The sequence below is a fragment of the Triticum aestivum genome, chromosome 7B (genome assembly GCF_018294505.1).
Source record: "Triticum aestivum cultivar Chinese Spring chromosome 7B, IWGSC CS RefSeq v2.1, whole genome shotgun sequence".
NCBI lineage: Eukaryota > Viridiplantae > Streptophyta > Magnoliopsida > Poales > Poaceae > Triticum > Triticum aestivum.
The window spans coordinates 546,463,464-546,478,960 of record NC_057813.1 but is presented as its reverse complement, the minus strand read 5'-3'; positions in this window follow the sequence as shown (position 1 = coordinate 546,478,960).

Here is a 15,497-nt window from a genome sequence, read left to right as displayed (position 1 = left end):
GGAGATGTTGTTCCTTGTTGGAACATGTTTACTTGTTGGGATATCACAATATATCTTATTTAATTAATGCATCTATATTACTTGGTAAAGGGTGGAAGGCTCGGCCTTATGCCTGGTGTTTTGTTCCACTCTTGCTGCCCTAGTTTCCGTCATATCGGTGTTATGTTCCCGGATTTTGTGTTCCTTACGCGGTTGGGCTATAATGGGAACCCCTTGACAGTTCGCCTTAAGTAAAGCTCCTCCAGCAATGCCCAACATTGGTTTTACCATTTGCACTAACAACCTACCACCTTCCCTTGGGTTCTGCAGACTCAAGGGTCATCTTTATTCTAACCCCCCGGGCCAGTGCTCCTCTGAGTGTTGGTCCGAACCGAGCTGCCTGCGGGGCCACCTCGGGGAAACTTGAGGGTTGGTTTTACTCGTAGCTAGTCTCATCTGAGTGTGCCCTGAGAAAGAGATATGTGCAGCTCCTATCAGGATTTGTCGGCACATTCGGGCGGTGTTGCTGGTTTAGTTTTACCCTGTCGAAATGTCTTGTTGTACCGGGATACCGAGTCTGATCGGAGTGTCTCGGGTGGAGGTCTATTCCTTCGTTGACCGTGAGAGCTTGTCATGGGCTAAGTTGGGACACCCCTGCAGGGATTTGAACTTTCGAAAGCCGTGCCCGCGGTTATGGGCAGATGGGAATTTGTTAATGTCCGGTTGTAGAAAACCCAAAGTTGACCTTAATTAAAATACATCAACCGCGTGTGTAACCATGATGGTCTCTTCTGGGCGGAGTCCGGGAAGTGAACACGGTGTTGGAGTTATGTTTGACGTAAGTAGTTTCAGGATCACTTCTTGATCGCTACTAGCTTCACGACCGTGCCTTGCTTCTCTTCTCGCTCTCTTTTGCGAATGTAGCCACCCCATATGCTAGTCGCTTGCTGCAGCTCCACCTCACCACTCTGTCCTACCTATAAGCTTAAATAGTCTTGATCTCGCGGGTGTGAGATTGCTGAGTCCCCGTGACTCACAGATTCTACCAAACCAGTTTGCAGGTGCCTATGTTACCAGTGCAGGTGATGCAACTGAGCTTAGATGGGAGCTCAACGAAGATCTTGGTCATTGCTATGTTTCATTTCATGTTGATCAGTAGTGGAGCCCAGTTGGGGTCGATCGGGGATCTGTGTAGCATTTGAGGTAGTCTTCTTTTATTTTGGTTCCGTAGTCGGACCTTGAGTGTAACCTTGAATGATGGATGTTTATTTATGTATTGTGTGAAGTGGCGACTGTAAGCCAACTATGTATCTCTGTCCCTTATGTATTACATGGGTTGTGTGAAGATTACCTCACTTGCGACATTGCTTTCAATGCGGTTATGCCTCTAAGTCGTGCTTCGACACGTGGGAGATATAGCCGCATCGAGGGCGTTACACGAGGTCCGGAGACGCCCTCCGGCAACAGCCCCCACGCGTCGAAGCGGGGCATCTTCTCAGCATAAGCCTTCCCGAACATGGGAGCCAAGCACAAAGGAGTCGCGTAGGCGGAGCACACCCCGGGCACTTCACCAACGAGCAACAACAACATTTTCTGGAGCATCTCGGGAGGAAGCGGCTTTCGTTGCAGGCACATCGGATCCCCCCACTTGGAGAGAGTCCACATCGGCCAAGAATGGCGCTGGAGCAGGGAGATGCACACGACGAGGAAGTCCCTCACCACCATCCCTAGGGTCAGCCCGCTCTTCCTCAGGCTGGCCAAGCGGCGCAAGACTTGCTCCGCCCGTGGGTCCGAGAGGGCCTCGTGTCCCCATCTTGATCTCGGCTCCGCGGGCACGCGAGGAAGCTCAAGCAGAGGGCTGTGTGTAGTGGCATCAACATACACCCATTGTCGACGGAACCCCGCCGTGGTCGGGCGGACCGTGAAGTCAATCCCGGACGCTGCAGTTGCCTCCACCGCGTGCAGTGACACACATCCCGAGCGCTGCCCCCCATCAACCAGATGGAGGGCGAAGAAGTAGCGAAGCAGGGCCATGGATGGAGGAATGCCGATGTAGACTTCGCACAGGAATGCGAAGCCGGAGAGGAGGATGAGGGACCCCGGATCCAGATGCAATGCCAAGACCTGGTAATACGAGAGCACCGCATTGAAGAACTCGGAGAAAGGGGGGGCAAGACCAGCAAAGATGGCGTGGAGATGAAGCTGGATGTCGGTGGCGTTCATCTCCAGCACCAGCCGGGAAGTAGGCCAGGCCTTGGTTGGTCCCGACTCGTTGGATTCATCGTCCAGGGCATGGTGGACCTTGTCCATGCCCTCTTGGTTCACCATAGAGGAGCTTCCCATCGCCGGCTCATGGCCAGGTGGCAGCGGCAGGGCAGCCACACCGATTACCCTATACCTTGCCCGGCGCGGCATGGCGGCGAGAGCAGGGGAGAAAGGAAGCAAGAAGAAGAAGGAGACGATGGGGAGGTACGAAGAAATGAGCGGCGGCGGGGGAGCCGCTTATCATATGCGCAATTGTCAAATCACACGATTGCCAAGGCTGCGTGGGAAGTGGGGTCGCCACGTCCCATCCAACCGTCACGCGCCAGCCTGGCCCGCAGTCTTTGGGGCCCGCGGTGCGTCGTCCTAGACTAGGCTTCGCCCCGAAGCCAACTCCGCGCACGCCTTGGGCCCAGGGGCTACTGTCGGTGTACTGGGAACCAGGGTACCCAGACATGCCTGCCTGCAGCCCACGATGCGTTCCTGGTACGGCCCGATAGGGCCCAGCTGATCGACCAGCTACTCAAGACCCTCGCGAGGGGGCCAGCCCTCGCGAGGAGAACGACCAAGACTTCCTCAGGGAGCGGCGTCACCTAGGCTGCTCCGGAGGGACGACCAAGACCTCTCCCAAGAGTGGCCTCAGCTAGGCTGCTTTGGGAGGGCGGAGATCTCAAGGCCAAGGCTGCCTCGGGAGGAGGCAGTGACGCAAGCCATGACGCACCGTGCCAGCGGGCGCCAGCGCGTGCCAGCGGGCGCAGTTTCCATATTGGTGCAAAGGAGACCGCACAGGCGCAGGTTCCCGAGGGGCGAGACAAAGGTTTCCCCTTCGGTGCAACAAGACCGAAGACCGCAAGGATAGCAGGAAGGATGTCATTGTCGAGCCCACCACCGCTTCACCGCCTGCCCTCTTTGCAGGCGAATGTCGGTGTTCTGGGAACGGGGGTCCCCAGACTTGCCTTCCTGCGGCCTACGGCGTGGCTCAAGGGGAGGCCCAGCACGACCCATCTCCATCAGCACCAGCTCAAGACCCTCGCGAGGGGCCAAGCCTCGCGGGGCGGACGACAGGGAGCTTCCTCAGGCACGGCCTCGTCAGGCTGGCTCGCGAGGAGGCGGAGAGATCAAGGCAGGGTACCTCACGAGGTGCCCGTGACGCAAGCCATGACGACCAAGGGCGCCAGGCGGGCGCCAGCCCGCGCAGTGTCCTCCTTTCCTCTTTGGTGCAAAGGGAGCAAGTGCAGGCAAGAGGATCAAGCAAAGGCATCCATTTCAGTGCAACAAGACCAGGACCGTCGCAACAGCAGGAAGGAAGTCATTGTGAAGCCCAAGCCGGCGTCACCACCAGAGCCTTTGACAGGCGAGGACCAACTTTAGTCAGGATAAGTGTACCAGATGGTCCCCTTCAAAATGGCCAATTGTGGCGCCCTGCCCGCTCAAATATTTGGGGAGAGGGCCAGGGCTTTGCCTATAAATAGGACTAGCCACCCACATGGTAGAAGGAGAGCTAGAAATCTGGAGAGAAGAGAGAGAGAGGATCCAACATCTGGGATCAACGGAGAGAGCGACTGAACTCCCCCTAGCGGTTCATCGCACCGGCCAAGAACAGACCCTCGCGAGGCTGTTCTTCCTTGTATTGTTCACAATCATCAGCCCAAGAGGCAATCCACCACACCACAAACTAGAGTAGGGTATTACACCACAATGGTGGCCCGAACTAGTATAAACCCTGTGTCTCTTGCGTTGTTCCTTTCGTAGCTTAGATCCTAGCGTGGCGGCGAGGTGCAGGTAGGTAGAGGGCGAGATCACCGCGCGCACCCCAGTGTTCGAACCTAGAGGGTCTGCCGGAACCCCAAATCCGACATTTGGCGCGCCAGGTAGGGGTGCGCCGGAATTCGTCTTCCGCCGCCCTGTTCTCCGCCGACCATCGCATCCATGTCTGACGCTCGTCAGGCCCGCGCCGAGCGCCGAGCCGCTCTCGCTTCCCGCATCACCGAGATGGCCCTCGTCGGCAGCCGCCCTCATCGTTCCCCGTCGCCTGCCGTCAACGCCGCCACCGGCCCAGCGGGGAACAAGCAACAAGCATCGTCCCAGCATCCGTCCGTGAGGCAAGATGGCCGCACTTCTACTCCCTCACTCGCCCCAGCTGGTTCTTCGTCCCGCACCCTTCGCGCGCCCATGGAGGCTCGAGCTGCACTCATCGCGGCAAACGAGCTCCTGCGCTGCCGCCCAGTCGATGACGTCTACGGAGGGGGCTCCCCCGCGCCATCCTTCTCGCTACACCGCGCCCCGCCCTGCGCGGGCGATGAAGCTCCGGTGGCGCCTCAGCCGCCTCCCCCTCAAGAAGGCGCCCTGGCCCCAAGGCGCGTGGCCCCTAGGCGGAACCCACTCCGTCCAGCGCCAGCACAGCAAGAGCAGAGCTGCCAAGAGGTCCCTCGCCCACAAGAAGCTGCCCGAGTGCTCCCTGCTCCGGCTCGTCATGACCACGCTCCTGCTCCAGCACGCCAAGAGCCCGCACTGCTCCCAGCTGCAGCGCATGGGGACCCAAATGATCGAGCTCTTCGTCACCAAAGGCCTCCCGTGGCCACAGCAGGCTGCCGCGCCTTCACCACCGAGCTGCGCAGCGTCGCGTGGATCGGCAAGTTCAAGCCAGACCTGCCTCCTCGCTATGATGGTACGGTCGACCCTGCAGAGTTCCTCCAGCTCTACGAGCTAGGCATCGAAGCCGCCAACGGGGATGAGAAGATCATGGTGAACTGGTTCCTGAACCTGGCTCCTGGCACGATCTCCTCCTGGGACGAGATGCGCACCTGCTTCATCGCCAACTTCCAAGGTACTCGCGACCGGCCACCTGCCATGAGCGACATGCACCATATCAAGCAGAAACTAGGGGAGACCCTGTAGAAGTACATCTAGAGCTTCAACAACGCACGCCTCAAGATTCTCAAGGTGACCAAGGAGGCCATCATCTCAGCCTTCTCCGACGGTGTGCGCGACGTCAAGATGAAGGAGGAGCTGGCGATGCATGAAGACCTATGCACTTCCTTGGAGCTGTTCAACTTGGCGACCATGTGCGCCAGGGCTGAGGAAGGGCGTCTTTCCCTCCTTGAGCTGCCAGCCGCAGACCCAGAAGAGAAGAAACCCAAGGCCAAGGACGTGAAGCGCAAGGGGGCTGCCGTGCTCGCGGCAGAACAAGACACCAAGCGGGGCAGAGATCAGCCCGAGTCTTCCAAGGGGAGCCGATACTGTGTGTACCACGACCTCCACACTCACAACACCAACGAATGGCAAGAGCTCCAAGCCGTGCGAGAAGGGAGGATCGGCCGATGCCCCGACCGCAACGACCGAGGCGACGGCCGAGGAGGAGGAAGGAACGCAGGACGCTGGGAAGACCGCGACCCTCGCCAAGGGTTGCGCGACCGACCTCGCGAGGATCGCTGGCAGGATCAGCCTCGCGAGGGAGACTGGAGGGATCAGCCTCGCGAGGATCGTCCGCAAGGAAACACAGGCCTCCCTCCTCTACCGCCGTAGCCAAGGAGAAACGAGGACCATCATCAGGACGAGGGGGCTGGGGGCTTCCAGGAGCCGCGCGCAATCGCCTGCATCCTGGGCGGAGCTCAAGCCCCAGCCTCCCAATGCATCTTCAAGCAGTTCACCCGCGAAGTGAATGCAGTCCTCCCCAAGCTCAAAGCCACACGCCCTCTCAGGTGGTCGACGTGCGCCATCACGTTCAACTCAGCGGATCAGCTCAAGTGCACGGCCACAGCCGGAGTCCTCCCGATGCTTTGTTCCCCAATCATTAACAACGTGCAAGTCACCAGGACCCTCATCGATGGCGGGGCAGGGCTCAACGTCCTATCCGTACAGACGTTCAACAACCTCCAAGTGCCTTACAATCAGCTTCAGCCGACCAAGCCTTTCTCCGAAGTCACCGATGACTCCACGGTTCCGATTGGGCAGGTCCGCCTCCCTGTCACCTTCGGGGCGCGCGACAACTACCACACCGAGCTCATCGACTTCGACGTCGCCCACATTCGCCTGCCATACAACGCCATCCTCTGGTACCCAGTGCTGGCCAAGTTCATGGCCGTGACTCATCACGGCTACAATGTCCTCAAGATGCCAGGAAGCGGCGGAGTCATCACGGTGCCCTGCAAAGAGAGAGACGCAGTGTGCTCCCTAGAGCGAGCTTTTCAGGCCGCATCACTTGAAGACCCAGATCGCGAGAGCAGGAGGCTCCCTGAGACAGCCCCCAAGAAGAAGAAGACATCGCCAGGCCCGACTCCTCAGGAGACAGGCCCCTTAGGGTCCGCACCTGCTCAGGGGGCACCTCCTTCTGTAGCATAGGAAGGCGCGCCCAGCGCCCTCGGCAAGGCTCGGGGGCTCCCTCCTGGAGGGCCACCGACCTTGCTAAGGTCACGAGGGAGGCGCTTGGGCACCACTTGGAGGCGTGTTTCAAAGCACGTTTCCCTCAGGAAGGAGCAAGGCAAGGAGGTCCAAACCCTCAGGAGTTCATCAGTCAGATCACGTAGGAGTTGCAAGAGTCAAGAGTCATGAGTGGCAGCCGCCGCTTACCCACTGTAGCTCCCCATCCAGGCGAGGATGGTGGGCTGCGCGTCTGCGTCGATATCCCAAGGCGGAACCGAGCCTCCTCTCAGGAGCGCTTATGGCCCTCACGCGCGGTGCGCTGCGAAGGCCCACCCCACAGCTACGTTCGCATGCCCTACGGTTTGCCGAACGCGGCCGCCACGTACCAGCGCCTCATGGGGAGCATCCTGGAGGCTCAAGAGGCCAGGCGTTCCACAGTCCTGGCGGAGATGGAGATGGTCCACGAGGAGCCACCAGCGCCTCCGGAGCCTCCCGAGGCTCCTGGGCCTGGGGGCTCATGAGGATTGGCTTCCGCAGCCCACAAAGTCCGCTACTTCAACACCCCTTCATCTTCAATGTTATCAGGTGACATACTTCGAGTTTCATTTCCAGCTGGGAGCGCCCCCCAGGGCTGCATTATTCCCAGGCCGCGTGGGTCCGTCCCTGCGGCGTGTATCCCTTTTACTTCATGTCCTAGCTTACTTTGTTGGGGGCGCCCCTCAGGTTGCATCATCCCCAAGTCGCTCGGGCCAGACCCAACGGCATGTATCCCTCTTGCGTTTATTTCGGGTCATGCGTTCGACCCATCATGCTTGTTATTTGATGCCTGTCCATGGCACCTCTTCTTCCTTCATGTCGACCGCTTGCACGTTAAAGGGGGCGTACCTGAGCATCGTGACTCATGGGCTCCTACTGGCTCTCCAGCCCTCACCCTCTGGCCTTGTCCACGGCATCGCGACCTGGCATACCAGCGACGGCTGAGACCTGCTCGAGGGCCGGGACCCGAGGACGTAGAGCGTCGGCATCTAACCAAATTTGCAGGAACACATCACAAGTTAAGGCCCAGTGCCAGGCGCAACCCGCCTTGAGGTAGGGCCCGTGAGTCCCGCGCTGGCTCACGGGTGCCTAGATACACCTCGTCAGGCCCTACCGTGCCAGCCACGTGTCAGGGCGGGGCTGTACACGCCCCCGGGGCTCCTCCCGGAGGGGAGGCCCCTCCCACGCACCAGTGGAAGCACCATGCTCCGTGCTGGCTGACGACACTGCCGAGGAGCGGCTATGCCCGTACACATAAGGAAGCGCTATGCTCCGCGCTGGTGATAAACAACTGAGGGTGGCCCCCGGCCGCATCAACCTCAGGGAGCCCAGAGCTCAGTGTCTGGCCTCATCGCAATGCCTCCCCTCGGGAGTGCCGCGCGAGGGGGCTGGGCATGGGGGCTGCGCCTGGGTTACGCCCAGACACACGCCACCCAGCCAGGCCCCTCGGGCCTAGTTCGTCGCACGTCCCTCCCCGAGCGGAGCCAAGGTACGAAGGCCATTTGAGCGTCAAGGGGGACTCCTGAGCATCGCGACTCAAGAGCCTAACTGGTCACGTAGCCCCTCACTCCTTAGTTCCGAAAGGCTAACGGTGGTTGAGGTATGCGCGGGGCCGGGCTCTGCAGACGTAGAATGGTAGTTTCACCCACACATCTCACCTCCCTACTTGCTGTTCGTGTGCCAAGGGGGACTCCTGAGCATTGCGACTCAGGAGCCTAACTTGTCACGTAGCCCCTCACTCCTTGGTCCCGTCCTGGTTTCCGGTCGGGGCTAACAGCGGCTGAGGTATGCACTGGGCCGGGCTCTGTCGGCGTAGAACATAAGCAAGTAGGAAGGAAAAGCGCAAATCTCAAGGAATTCAAAAGCAAATATTACAGTCCATAACTGTTATCACGACACCAAACACAAGTTTAAATGCCTCCCCGAGGCATGATGCATGTTGCAGGAACTGAAAGCAGAACAGGAGCCACAACGGAGTCATTTGTCGGCGGCGAAGCTGCGCGGAGAGGGTTCGCCTTGTGGAGCCGCAGGGCCAGCAGCACCTCGCTTCGGCTTGGTGCTGAAGGCCCGAAACTTCTCCAGTAGAGCGTCCACACGACCCTTCACGGCCTCAGCAGCGGCAGCGGCAAGCTCGCTGCTTGTTGGCTCCAGTAGGCTGTCGAGGTCGACGTCGGGATCACGAAGGTATACGTGGGTAAGGACCCGCGTTAGCGCTGCAGAAGACAAGACATGCGCCTCGGCCTCAACCGTAGGGCCAAGGCCAAGGGTGACATCTTCAAGAGAGCGGATCGGGAAGGGAAGCAGCTTGGCGGGGCCGTCCTCAGCGCCGGCCAGCGGGCTTTCCAGGCCGCAGTCATAAAGCGTCCTCAGCAAGGTGCGAGCCTACACCTCCATCTCCATGAAGGCCTCGCGATCCTCGGCAAGAACCCGCGCCTTGCCGTCCAGCTCGACCTTCTTCTTCTCCAACTCTTGCTCCAGCGCGCCCAGTCGGTCACGACGCTTCTTAAGCTTGGCGTCCCGGTCCTTGATGGCCGCCTCACGAGCCTTCATGTCTTACTGCTTCTCTTGGCGAATGCGGGCCTCCTTGGCAAGCTGGTCCCGCAAGCCCTGCAGCTCGCTCTCTAGCGCCTTGCAGCGACCTCGGACATCGGCTACCTCCCCCAAGGCGGCGTCGCGAGCAGCCTTCGCCCCAAGGACGGCCTGCTTCTCCTCGTCGCAAGCCGTCGAGGCCTGAACCAGCGCCGCTCGAATCAAAGCGTCAGAGCGAATCCAACCAGAAGCCAGCTCCAAGCACCTGGCACTAAGCGAGGGTCAGCGCTCAGAAGATCTTGCCGCAGCCGGTCCAGTTCAGCAGCAGCACGATCCAGGATAGTAGGAGGAGTCGGAGAGACAGCGGTTGGTGGAGTAGGAGGAGAGGACGACAGCGTAACCACAGTATCCTGAGGCGGGACCTGCTGCGCCCCAACAGTTGTGGCGGTGGCATCAGGCAAGGATACCTCAGGAGTCGCTTGGGCCGTGGGGGCTGAGCTCGCCCCAGCCAGCTCAGCCAGGCCTCGCGAGGACGACCGGGCAGGAGAGGCCCGTGCCTTGCGGTCACCTTCTTTCGCGGGCAGAGGCGCTGCCCCAGACGGGACCTCAGGAGATCCTTTCAGCTTCTTCGCCGCAGGCGCCAGCCTAGCCAAGAGATACATACATCAAGCCTCAACGACAAAACAAGGAATAAAACAAGAATCAAGCACTTACTGGTCATCGCTCGCAAGCTCGAGCAACCTCCGACCATACTTGAAGGCCGAGAGCCGGCTGCAGGGATCAGCCTCAAGAAGCCCAGGAGCAGGAGGCGCGTCTGCGGATCGCCTCGGAGCCGGGGCAGACCCGCGGGGGACCAGCCCAGTCCTGTCCTTCTTCGGGATTGGGGGCAAGCTCTCGCCGCCCCAATCGTTGCCATCCTCGTCGTCGTCGCTCGGCAAGAGGCGGAGAGCGAGGGACCTGCGCCGGGGGAGGGGAGCTCTCGACTCTCCGTTGGTCGCCTCAGAGTCAAGCCCTTCTTCGCGCTCCTCTTCTTTCTCCTCTTCGCTGGAGTCCCCGGAGGACACATTCACCCTCGCCAGGGCCGCCGGGTCCTCGGGAACCTCCGCAGGCACGTGCCCGTCCCCATTGAAGACGGGCATGGATTGCACCGCCTGCTCCCAATCATCTCGGAGGAATAGGGGCACAGGAGCGCCCTCCTTCCTCGCCACGTCACCCCCGACCAAAGATTGGAGGACCGCGGCCAGATCTTCGTCGGCCAAGACCGCGGGGCTCGGGCGGGGCCTCCAGAGCGGAAGTGAGTACTGATGAAGCGGGGACACCGGAGGACATAGGAGTGTCGGATTGCAAAATGGACAACAGGGAAAATGCTCAGATGCATGAGACGAACACGTATGCAAAATGAGATGCACATGATGACATGATAAAATGCAACACGCAAGCAAATGACATGGCAACGACGGTGAATAACTGGCATACACCTGGCGCATCGAATCCGGGGCGTTCCAACACTCCTCCACTAACAAGAGATCTCGTCCCGAGATCTTAGGACCGAGACGGAAGGGAAAAGGGATGAGGTGAAACAAGAACTCAAGAGAAGAAGCAAAGAATCGAGAGCACTCGAGAAGAAGAGAGGAACGACGAGAATCAAAAACTCAAAAAATCAGATAGAATCTGAAACCACTCCGGTTATAACGAGATAAGAAACGAATAAGACTGAAAAGGATTTAGGCAGCACTCTGGCTGAAACATGGAGGAGTAGAACACGAGCTTGAGAGGATGGAATGATACTTGATGAAGACATGACACAAAACCTCCGGAAAGAATTGAAAGAGTTGAATGAAAAGAACGAAGAAGAAAATGACAACTTGTGCCACGACTGAAATTGAAAGCATCCTTAGAAGGAAGATTTAAACGGAGTTGTTGAGAAAATCAACAACGAAAAGAATAAGCTTGTTGTGGTCTTATAGGTAACATCTCAAGAATAAGGTGATAACTGGCCATAAACGGAAATGATTGGATAGCTGAGAACAACGAAGAAATGCAAAACTCCATTTCAAAAGAATACGGAGAATTAATTGCACTTCGAAAAGCAAAAAGGAAAGATACTTGAATTCCTTCGAGAAGAATCTTGATGAACACTTGAGGAATGAATTAAATCATGACGATCCACCATGAAGAACTCCGGTGACAAAAGGATGATGAGATAGAAATGAAGGATGAAAGAATAAGATGAGCCTTGCGGTGATTTAGATGGAGTTTCCGACGAAATGGTCCAGGAAATTTGAACTCCGGAAAAGAAAAGATGAAAACACTTGGACCTAGAATTTATTCATCAAGAACAAACTCTGAAGGAAGGGATTAATCACTTTGAGGAAATGAGAATAAGATTTATTGTATGGTTATCCTTCATCAAATTAAATTGACGACAAATAATGGATTTTGCATACTACTTATTCTTGAAAACGAATTGAGGAGTGACATATCGCAAACTTGAGAAGGTCTTCATGAACCACCGGTAGGATTGAAAAGAACGAATGGATTAAAATGATAATCAAAGAAAAACAATCTTGAACGAACCACCGTAAGAATTCGAAAATGACTGATGAAAGAGAATGAATCACCGGGAAGAATTAGAAGAACAAATATGCTAGAGGGAATTTCGATGCAAAAGAACAAAGAGATCATGAGCTGATTAAAGAACACTTGAACGAAGCACCGGGATAATATTGAGAACGATAACTGGAATGATGGACTCCGGTGAAAGAAATGGAAAAACAACTTCTGACATACTCCGGATGGGTAAGAGAAGAATATCTGACAAATGGAATAATTCGAGAGGATAACATGAAGCTAGAACCACGAATCTTCGGGAGAACGTGCAAGATTTAGAGGAAAAACTCTTCTTCGGTCTTCAAATGATGACGAGAAACACCACCAAAATTACTGCGATACTCCGGGAGAATGAAAAAAAAAACCAAAAAGGTTGAGCCAACAATGAAAAGAATTTGAATGAGATCTTGGAGAAGGCATGTGACTGATGGGATCCATTCTTACGTCACACTTCGAAGGAATTTGAGAATAACTCCGGGAGAATTAGAAGAGTCAGGTAAGATCCTAGGAAAAGACCTGTGGGTTAGGGCCCACTAAAGAAAACACCGTTGGGAAAGGATTGTTGAACAGATAGATGATACACCATAACAATTGAAATATTTGAATGAGGTGATAACCTCGAATTAATTGGAACACAGACGAAATCTCCTGATATGTCTTGAGCACTCCGGAAGGATAAACTGGCAAGCGGCGAACGAGCAAGAGGAAACATTAGATCCCAGGAGAAGAATATGGTCAACCCAAAAAACTTGAATTGAGTGCACCGGAAAAAAAGAAAGGGATGAAGAATGACGAACGAGACGAGAATTCACCGGTTGAAATAATTTATGAAAGACTGAAGAGGTTCCGCACGAATGAAATTGATGCTCGAAACAGACTCAGGCTCCGGGAAGAAGAGGGTGGGAGGGCGGGAAAACAAAGGTAACTTGGAAGGGGAAACCGACGAATATCTTGAAAAGAAAACACCGGTTGGAATAATTGATGAAAGAAAGCAAAGACTTCGCACAAGTAGGATGGATACTCGATTACGGACTCCGGTTCCGAGAAGAAAAAGGGTAGGCGGGTGGGAAAAATAAAGGACAACTTCGGAAAGGGAAACAACGTTGATTGAAAAGAGCTGAGGATTAATCCTGCAGAAGATGATGAGGATCGAAACCACTCGAAGAGAGGTCCGCCGGATTGAAAAGAGGATGGACAACGAACAAAAACTAATCGCGTGATCCTAAAGAAAAATTTGAAGGGGAAGAGGAGTAACTCAAAACACCTACATCAAGATTCCTTACCAAAGCGACGAAGGGGCTGAGGAGTAAAAAGAATTCCTACTCTCCGATATAACTAGACTCCGAAAACAGTTTTCTTCTAGACTCGACAATGGCCAAACTACACGATCCATCAAGGGGGCTCCTAAGGTCGGTCCAGGCTCTGATACCAACTTGTCATGCCCAAGATGCGACCCTATCCTGAAGGAACTCGAAGGTCCCACCAAGGATAGAAGCGCATCTTGAAGACACTTTTGTAAGGTGGATATCATCACATCAACATTACATAATACATAGGGATACATACAAAAGGCATACAATGCCACACGAATACAACATCATGATACATAAGAGAACAACATCCGACTATGGATGAAACATAAACAGAAACTCAAACGACATCCACCCTGCTAGCCCAGGCTGCCAACCTGGAACCTATCCCCTGATCGAAGAAGAAGCAGAAGAAGAACTCCAAAACAAGCAAAAATCGCTCTCGCGTCATGATCATCGCATAACATGTACCTGCACTGTTGTTGTAGTAATCTATGAGCCACGAGGACTCAGCAATCCCATTACCATGGGTATCAAGACTAGCAAAGCTTAATGGGAAAGGAAGGGGTAAAGTGGTGAGGTTGCAGCAGCGACTAAGCATATATGGTGGCTAACATACGCAAATAAGAGAAGAGAGAAAACGGAATGGTCGTGAAGCTAGCAATGATCAAGAGGTGATCCTGAACTCCTACTTACATCAAACATAACCCAAAGACCGTGTTCACTTCCCGGACTCCGCCGAAAAGAGACCATCACGGCTACACACGCGGTTGATGCGTTTTAATTCGGATCTGGTGTCAAGTTATCTAAAACCGGACATTAACAAATTCCCATCTGCCACATAACCGCGGGCACGACTTTCGAAAGATAATACACTGCAGGGGTGTCCCAACTTAGCCCATGATAAGCTCTCGCGATCAACGAAGGATATTCCTTCTCCCAGGAAGACCCGATCAGTCTTGGAATCCCGGTTTACAAGACATTTCGACAATGGGAAAACAAGACCAGCAAAGCCGCCCGATGCGCCAACAATCCCGATAGGAGCTACAAATATCTCGTTCTTAGGGCAACACCGGATAAGTCAAGCTACGAGTAAAACCAACCCTCAAGTTGCCCCGAGGTGGCCCCGCAGGTTGCTCGGTTTGGACCAGCACTTAGAGAAGCACTGGCCCGGGGGGGCTAAAATAGAGATGACCCTCGTGTTGGCCGACCAAATGGAAAGGTATAGGTGGTGGTGAGGCAAATGGTAAAACCAAGGTTGGGCCTTGCTGGAGGAGTTTTATTCAAAGCGAACTGTCAAGGGGGTCCCATAAATCACCCGACCGCGTAAGGAACGCAAAATCCGGGAACATAACACCGGTATGACGGAAACTAGGGCGACAAGAGTGGAACAAAACACCAGGCATAAGGCCGAGCCTTCCACCCTTTACCAAGTATATAGATGCATTAATAATATAAGAGATATTGTGATATCCCAACATAACCCTGTCCACCATGGAGCAATCTTCAACTTCACCTACAACTAACAACGCTATAAGAGGGGCTGAGCAAAGCGGTAACATAGCCAAACAAAGGTTTGCTAGGAAGGGTGTCAAAGGTTAGAGGTTCATGGCAATTTGGGAGGCTTGAAGAGCAAAAGATAGGTAGCGCAACAAAGCGATAGAACGAAGCAACTAGCATAGCAATGATAGTAGTGAGATCTAGGGTAGCGGTCATCTTGCCTAAAATCCCGCTAGGAAGAAGAACGAGTCCATGAAGAAGATGAAGCCATGAAGACGAACCAAGCATAGACGAACAAATCCTCACGGTCGCAACGAAACGGGAACTATCGAGAAGAAGCACACAACATAGTAAACACACCACACATGAACAAGACATGATGCACAACAAGCATGATGCATGACAAAGCTACATGAAGCTACTCATGGCAAGAGATGATGCATACAAGAGCAACACATCAAAGTAAGTTTAAGTGAGGCCGGAAACAACATATAACAAATCCGGTAAGTCCTCATATGCAAGTTTCAAAGTTGGTACAGATCTGAACAAACATTAAGTTGAAGTTGTTAAACAGCAAGTTAAAGAGCACCAAGAGGCTACACGAAATTCTAGTCAAGTTACATATAAAGTTCATTTAGTTCGGAGCTACGGCCTAGAAGATATGAACAAAACAAGTTAAACACGGCATTGATGCAAAATGCATACCAACATCAAGAAAACACCTCAAAACAAGGATGCAACATGATAATATGAAGCTACATGCAAAATCAAGCAAGTTTCATATATAGCACACTCAAAACGGAGCAACGGTTCAACACATACACTCTATACAAGTTATAGCAACAAACTGTCCATAACAGCAACTAGGCATCTTGCAAGCACCAAAACTATAAGCTACAACAACTCAAT